Here is an 8,841-nt window from a genome sequence, read left to right on the forward strand (position 1 = left end):
ATGTAGGGTTCTGTTATTGAAGCAAACTTGTTCCACTCAAACCATCTTCCAGAAAGCTCTCCTCTTTGCACCCAACCACCAAATGACACAAGGCAGCAGCATGTCTAATCGCCAAAATAAGCATTGCAAATTCAGCATACAGGTGAGTATACAGGATGACACATTTTGGACATAACTTCCTCAGGCTGAAATGCGTCATCTGGTATTATCAATTATCATCTACATGCTGAAGTTGCAAAAAGCTATTTTTGGACAATTGTTGCTGTCTTCTGTCACGGGGGGGGGGGTGAGAGTATTATCCTTTTGAGGCTACTTGGTTTTCCTGAAAATAATAAAATTACCCAGTCATCTTAAATATTTGTATTAAAGTTTTCTGTAATAAAATGGGTATCTACCTACCTCCCCTTTTCTTTATCTTTGCTGCCTTTGTCAGTTCCTTTAGCATTCAGTACTTCCTGGGAATGTTGTATGTCTGTGTCCCCTGCCATGCCAGGAGCGAAGGTGAGTATTGTTCCGCTTTAAAATACTTGGTGTGCTAAAATGAACATGTGGCTCAGTGCCCTGTTGGTATTGATTCTTCAGTATGTGTGTGCTTTAAAGCAGATTATTATTCAGATGCTAACCTAAAGCAGCATTAAAGTAGAACTCCACGCAAAAGAGGAAGTGCTGCTCCTTCTCCTCTGCCACATTTGTCATGTCAATTTTTTGGAGGGGTGGGGGGGCTGGTACTTAGTTTTAACTGGTACCCTCTCCCACTTTTGCTCGGATTGCCTAGGCGATCTGAGTGGAAGTTCTCCTCTTCCCCCCTCCCTCCCAGTAGTCTTCTGGGACACGTCACAGGTCCCAGAAGACTGCGAGACCATTCAAAAAGCGCAGCGAGGTTCTCATGCGCAGTGGGCAGTAGGCTGTGACGCTGAAAACAGCATAGCTGGCTGCCCACCGTTAGGATGTCAACACCAGGAACTCAAACTAGCCCGGGTGAGGACGGCGCGGGATCCCTGGACAGATGAGTGGCCTTCTATTAAAAGTCAGCAGCTACAGTATTTGTATTTGTTTTTTTTCCAGAGTGAACCTCCTCTTTAAACTAAAAACCTGTCCCAGACCTGACCTTACAAGCTGAGCCTATGATGAAATGATGTTTAAGGCCCTCCCCTTCAGAAGAGATCTTGATAATGCAACACTTCATAAAAATGACTGTTTAGCAGTCACAGCATCTGACTAGCCTGGATTGGTTGTGGCTAGCTCATACCAAAACAAAAACCGCAGGGTTTGGGTGTGTAAGTCCCAAAAACTGCGTGGAAGCCACAGAGTAAGCTGCCATATGAGACAAGAAAAAATGGCAGGGTTTTTTTAGGGTTAGTTCATATCCGAATCGCACAGGAACGCTGGCTGCATTCCTGTGTGATTACTGCGCGTTCCTCTGCAGTGCAATTTTGTGGGCTCCAAATCTCAAAAGTACGCATAAAAAGTAGTGAATGTACTACTCTTGAAAAATACAGCACACCAAATTACATGGTATTGCGGTACCATGCGATCTGGTGCCCGTAAACGCACTGCATTTGGGGTTCCGTTAACAATGTATTAGCACCTGCCGCAGTTTGCATAGGCAGTGTGTTTTGAACGTGGTGCGGGAAACGCACATGGAACACTCCTTTCCCGAACTGCATTCTGGTGTGGACCAACCGTTACTGAGATTACTGGACAGGAAGCCAGCTGTGTGTTGGAACATATCGCTCACAACTGTGTCACCTTGGTTACTTTCAACTGTGATAATCTCATGAAACTTTTACATATCTAATCTTGTTGTCTCCCTAACAACCCCTCTAAATGCTCTCACCTGACTTCAGAATGTTTACTTGTGTACCAACCTAAACCTTTACCTTCTCTAAGTAGAAGTCTTTACCTGCAAACTGAAAACTCCAATCCGCAGCAACATTTTGAATACAGCCTGGAATCTGGCAGTCCCATTCAACCCTAAGGCCCCTTTCACGCAGGCGGACCGTTCAGATCCGCCTGTCAGTTTTTTTGGCGGACCTGAACGGTCCCCCCATGCATCTCTATGGGGATATCGGATGTCAGCGGAGACATGTCCGCTGACATCTGATCAGATCCAATTCGTCAAATCTGGACGGATGGAAACCCTATTTTCAATCCGTCCAGAGGATCGGATCGGATGAGAATGGACCGACGGTCCGTTCCCATCCGATTCCCCCATAGAGATGTATGGGGAACTGACAGCTGTGTCTCTGCACACAGTGCGGAGAACAGCTGTCATTCTCCTGCTCAGCGGGGGATCGGCGGATCGATCCCCCGCTGAGATAAACGGAGTCTGCCGACGGAGCGGACTGTGTGAAAGAGCCCTAAAAGATTTTCTATAATTGATTAGTCATACTAAGGAAGGGGAAGGCTCTTGGAAGCTATTGAAGATGTAATTTGAAAATGGTGGCCTTTTGACCATCACAGTACATCTGTCTATTTACAGGGTTCCAATGAAACACAAGAGTTCCGATTGATCTATGAGGAGTGATTAGAATTCCCAGGGATTATTTTTTCATCTGACATGCACCTCTATTGGCCAGATTAATTATTCACAGACCATACCCTGCAGTACTGGTTTATCTACATTTAGTAGGCAGAAAATAACTGTTTTTCAACCTATCCATGTGATCTTCTGGCATTTTTCTTAATTCCGAGATCATTTTGTGAACATTCTTAGCCAAATTGGATCATACAAGAATTTGTGTGAAGAGGACACAATACATATACAGTAAACCCCCGTTATATCGCGGTTGAGTTTTTGCGGTCCCGGTATATTGCGTTTTTTTTCTGTAAGACCTATTAATGTTATTTTACTAATTAAATCATTGTTAATTAAATGTTTGTGTTTTCTCTTGCTCTGTCTTTCAGTATCTTTTATGTGTTTGAATGTGTTTCTATTGTTTTAAAAGTGTGTTTAAAGACCTTAAAATGCTTTTAAAGGTACAGTGACAGTTAAAAAAACATGCCTAGAGTGTATTCAAATAGGGTCTTTCTATTTTGCGGATTTTCACTTTTCGTGGGTGGGTCCGGAACGTAACCCCCGTAATGGAGGGGGGTTTACTGTATATGGTTGTGCTGATCTAATGCAGAAGAGTACAAGGGATTATACCTAATTAGTAAGAGTTTTCCTTCTCTAATGCCAAGGAGCTCCCTAGGATTACACTCACCTTACCACAATAATGACATAGGGTTCTGCTTTTGTAGTGAAAAAGTAACAAGTGATTATACTTGAAATATATACAGTATACTTCCATATATGTGAACCTGTTAGCTTTTTGGCAGTATCTCAACATACGAGGCGATAAGCCCACTATCTCTAAAACCAAAGAATATTTGTATGCAATTTTTTTTAATTCTGACTTTTTTTTTTTAACTTGAAGTTGATTATGTAATGCTGATCTTGTTTCTTTATGCAAGTATGCACTTTAGTGGGAAAACTTTGCAATAAAGATGTGTTTAACAAACCGTGTCTAATTGTATTTTTTAAAGATGTCCACACTACAGAAGGTTGCTGAGATCACATATCACATGATGTACTCCCGTAAGAGTTATTATGGGAAGAAGGTGTCTCCACTGAAGCTTTATCACCAATCCTTGTTTCCACAACAACCTAAAATTTTCAAAATCCAATTGTCACAGGGACAGAAAGTGAGGTGACATTTTCTGAACAGGAACACAGACAGCAAAACAAACATTACAGGGGTGTTCCCTATGCTATCCAAAAGACGTAAAAAATATTATTTTGGCTGGAGCTACACTTAAAAAAAATTTACCTGTTCCGACTTGCAAACAAATTCGACTTCACAAACCTACGTAAAGGGGAAAAAAAGTATTTGATCCCCTGCTGATTTTTTACGTTTGACCTCTGACAAAAAAATGATCAGTCTATAATTTTAATGGTAGGTTTATTTTAACTGCGAGAGACAGAAAAACAAAAAAATCCAGAAAAATGCATTTAAAAAAAGTTAGACATTTATTTGCATTTTAATGAGTGAAATAATTATTTGACCCCTTTGCAAAACATGACTTAGTACTTGGTGACAAAACCCTCGTTGGCAATCAGAGGTCAGACGTTTCTTTTAGTTGGCCACCAGGTTTGCAGATCCTCTCCAAGTCATTAAGGTTTCTAGTCTGCTGTTTAATTTGAAACTTTAGCTCCCTCCACATATTTTCTATGGGGTTAAGGTCTGGAGAATGGCTAGGCCACTCGGGGACCTTAATGTGCTTTTTCTTGAGCCATTACTTTGTTGCCTTGGCCGTGTGTTTTGGGTCATTGTCATGCTGGAAAACCCATCCACAACCCATTTTCAATGCCCTGGCTAGGAGAAGGAGGTTCTTAACCAAGATTTAACGGTACATGGCCCTGCCCATCAGTGAAGTTATCCTGTCTCCTTAGCAGAAAAACACTCCCAAAGCATAATGTGTTCCACCTCCATATCTGACGGTGGTGATGGTGTTCTTTGGGTCATAGGCAACATTCCTCTTCCTCCAAACACAGCGAGTTGAGTTGATGCCAAAGAGCTCCATTTTGGTCTCATCTGAACACAACATTTTCAACCATTTCTCCTATCAATCATTCAGATGTTCATTAGCAAACATCAGACAGGCCTGTATATGTACTTTCTTGAGCAGGGGGTCCTTGCGGGTTCTGCAGCATTTCAGTCCTTCACGGAGTAGTGTTTTACCAATTGTTTTCTTGGCGACTATGGTCCCAGCTGCCTTGAGATCATTGACAAGATTCTCCCGTGTAGTTCTAGGCTGATTCTTCATCATTCTCATGATCATTGAAACTCCACAAGGTGAGATCTTGCATGGAGCCCCAGACTGGGGGAGATTAATGGTAGTTATTTTGTGTTTCTTTCATTTGCGAATAAATGCACCAACTGTTGTCACACTCTCACCAAGCTGCTTGGTGATGATCTTGTAGCCCATTCCAGCCTTGTGTAGGTCTACAATCTTCTCCCTGTCACTCTTGGTCAGCTCTTTGGACTTGGCCATCGTGGAGAGATTAGAATCTGATTGATTGCTTCTGTGGACAGGTGTCTCAGGTTACAAGCTAAGATTAGGAGCACTCCCTTTAAGAGAGTGCTCCTAATCTCAGCTCGTTACCTGTATAGAAGACACCTGGGAGCCCGAAATCTTGCTGATTGATAGTAAAATCAAATACTTTTTCACTCCATTTAAAATGCATATCAATTTAGAACTTTTTTGAAATGCATTTTTTTTTTTTTTTTTTTTAGTAGTTGTTCTGTCTCTCATTGTTAAAATAAACCTACCATTAAAATCATAGACAGAATATTTCTTTGGCAGTGGGCAAATGTACACAATCAGCAGAGGATCAAATATGTTTTCCCTCGCTGTGTATATAAAGGCAATTTTTTTTTTTTCATATTGAATAGAGAAGGGAAGGGTTAAAACCACTGTCGGTTTTTTTTTTTTTTTTTTTTCCCCCCCATCTGTGTCCCATTAGGGAGATGTTCCTAGACTTCCTGCCCTGTAAATTTTAAAGTGATACTAAACAGAGAAGTGTTATTGCCATAATTGATTCACATAAATCATATATATCTTGCCAATGTATTTTACATTTTTTTTTTTTTTTTTTTAAATCCTCTAAGTACCTTTTTATTTCTGCAGTGCTGTTGTGTGGTCATGTGATATTTCCCTGTTCTTTGACATCTGCAGGGAAAGATCTTTGGGAGGGATTTCTATTACTCTACTGATGTATGAGTGTATCTGGCTGGCCCTGATTGGTGCTGTGCCAGTCACATGACTAAAAAAAACTGTTTTAGAAGAGCAATTCAAATTCGATTATAAATATCAAATAATTTGTTTTACAGCTCCTTCTGAATCTTCATTAACCTCAAATGTGTATTTGTTGTGCATTAACATTGTGTAGACATAGTCAAAGATGACTGACACCAGCTTTCTTTTTGTGCAGACAGCATCTGCACTCAATGCTTTTTTTTTTTTTTTTTAACTTTACAGGCAGTGGCGGCTGGTGCTCAAAATTTGGGGGGGGGGGGGGGGGGCGCGCGCAAAAAGAAAAATTCAATGCAGTGACCAGCTTGTCTGGCAATGCAGTGAGTGAGTGACCAGCTTGTCTGCCCCCATCATCAATGACAATGCAGTGAGTGAGTGACCAGCTTGTCTGTTGTCTGCCGTGCCCCCCCCCCCCCAATCAATGCAGAGACCAGCGTGCGTGCGTGCCCCCTTCAAAGCAGACAGTGTGTGCCCCCCCCCCCCCCCCCCAGGCATCACTTACTTCACTCAAGGTGACCTGCGTGCTGCTTCCTCTGAGTCAGACAAGAAGAACACGAGACGACTCCGACCGAGACAAACGGCTCCCTATTCTTCTCCCGCCCGCCAGCTCTCTCTGGTCTGACGGCGCCCTGTGTGCCATTAGGTATCAGGATGAAATCCTTGGACCCTTTGTCAGACTCTACGCTGGAGCAGTGGGTACTGGGTTCCTCCTAGTGCATGACAATGCCCGGCCTCATGTGGCGAGAATATGCAGCCAGTTCCTGGAGGATGATGGAACGGATGCCATTGAATGGCCCCATGCTCGTCTGATCTAAATCCAATAGAACACCTCTGGGACATTATGTTTCGGTCCATCTGACGGCACCAGGTTGCACCTCAGTCTGTTCTGGAGCTCAGTGATGCCCTGGTCCAGATCTGGGCGGAATGATCTCAGAAAACCATCCGTCGTCTCTTTAGGAGTATTCCCCGATGTTGTCAAGCATGCATACAAGCAAGTGGGGGCCATACAAAAAGAGTACCATTTTGAGTTGCTGCAATGAAATTTCAGCAAAATGGACTAGTCTGCTTCATCATTTTTTCACTTTACATTTGGGGGTTCTGTGAATTCAGCCCTCTGTAGGTTGATCATTTTTATTTCCATCAAACGATGTGGCATCCTTTAGTTCCTAACCATTACCCAGTCCATGTCAGTATAGATATCCAGCATTATATATCCAGCATTATATTTTTCCTCATTGAGATCTATATATACACACGCGATATTGTCAAAAGTATTGGGACGCCTGCCTTGACACACACATGAACTTTAATGGCATCCCAGTGTTCGTTTGTAGGGTTCAACATTGAGTTGGCCCACCCTTTACAGCTTCAACACTTCTGGGAAGGCAGTTCACAAGGAGTAATTCATCTGAAAGGTGGGTGTTCTATCAGGTTGAGATCAAGTCAGTCAAGTTCCTCCACCCCAACTTCGCTCATCCATGTTTTTTTGGACCTTGCTTTGTGCACTAGTCCAAATCTTTGGTGGAAGGGGGAATATTGTGTGGGGTTGTTTTTCAGGGGTTGGGATGGCCCTTTAGTTCCATTGAAGGGAACTCTTAATGCATCAGCATACCAAGACATTTTGGACAATTTCATGCTCCTACCTTTGTGAGAACAGTTTGGGGATGGCCCCTTCCTGTTCCAACATGACTGTGCATCAATGCACAAAGCAAGGTCCATAGAGACATGGATGAGCGAGTTTGGGGTGAAAGAGCTTGACTGGCCTGCACATAGTCCTGACTTCAACCCGATAGAACGCCTTTGGGATGAATTAGAGCGGAGACTGCAAGCCAAGCCTTTTTGTCCAACATCAGTGCCTGATCTCACAAATGTGCTTCTGGAAGAATGGTCAAACATTCCCATAGACACACTCCTAAACTTTGTGGACAGTCTTCCCAGAAGAGTTGAAGTTGTTCTAGCTGCAAAGGATGGGCCAACTAAATATTGAACCCGACCGACAGACTAAAGGGCCATACACACTATCAGATTATCTGAAGACTTTTTCCTTCAGATTTACCTTTTCTATGTAGTGCAAGGGCCTGCCGGATTGCATACAAATTGAAAGTGTTTAGGTTTGACCTCATATTATATGGTTTTGGTAAGTCTACAGACAAAAGTCTTCAGATAATCTGATAGTGTGTATGGCCCATAAAGCCCCGTACACACGTACTGATCGTCGGCCGAACGATTGGCTGTCTTTTGTCCAGGGCTGTCATGTCTGTTGAAAACTGCAAAAGACTGCACACGAATTTTGTAGGCCAACAACAGCCGACTGCAGAAGTGATGTCATGTGATGGTTAACTTTCCTTGTCTTTTTTCTTTTCTGAGCATGCCCAGTCTTGCTAATCTGCTGTCTGTCGGCCGAAATCTGTATTGACTGGCGAACAATCGGCCGTTCTGGTGACGGCCAACAAATATTTTAAATTCTGCACGACAGATTCTGTTCGGCCGAAAAACGAATATTTACGGCCGACAATCGGTACATGTGTACGGGGCTTTAAGCCTAGTACACACGCAACGATTATCGGCTGACCGATTGCCCGTCTTTTGTCCAGAGTGGTGTTTTGTTGGTTGGAATGTGCCTAGACTGCACACGAATTTACTCGCCCGACAAAATTCTACTTCAGAAGTGATGTCATGTGTTGGTTTGCTTTCTTTGTGTTCTTTCTTCTCTGAGCATGCCCAGACTTGCTCATTAGATTTTTCCCTGGCGAAATCTGTACTGACTGCATGAAAATCGGCCGTGTGTTGACGGCGGACAAAAATTTTATAGCCTGCACACCAGATTTTTTTCGGCCGAAAAGTCGGAGTCGGTTGCCGGAAGCATCATACTAACAAGCCGAAAATCGGCAGATCGGTCGTCGGCCGAAAATTCCCTGCCGATTTTTCGACGCGTGTGTACGAGGCTTAAGACTACAATGCCATAAAGTTCATGTGTGTGTAAAGGCAGGTGGCCCAATACTTTTACCAATATAGTGTGTGTGTGTGTGTGTGTGTGTGTGT

The sequence above is a fragment of the Pelophylax lessonae genome, assembly GCF_965119305.1.
Source record: "Pelophylax lessonae genome assembly, chromosome: 7".
In the NCBI taxonomy this organism is placed as follows: domain Eukaryota; kingdom Metazoa; phylum Chordata; class Amphibia; order Anura; family Ranidae; genus Pelophylax; species Pelophylax lessonae.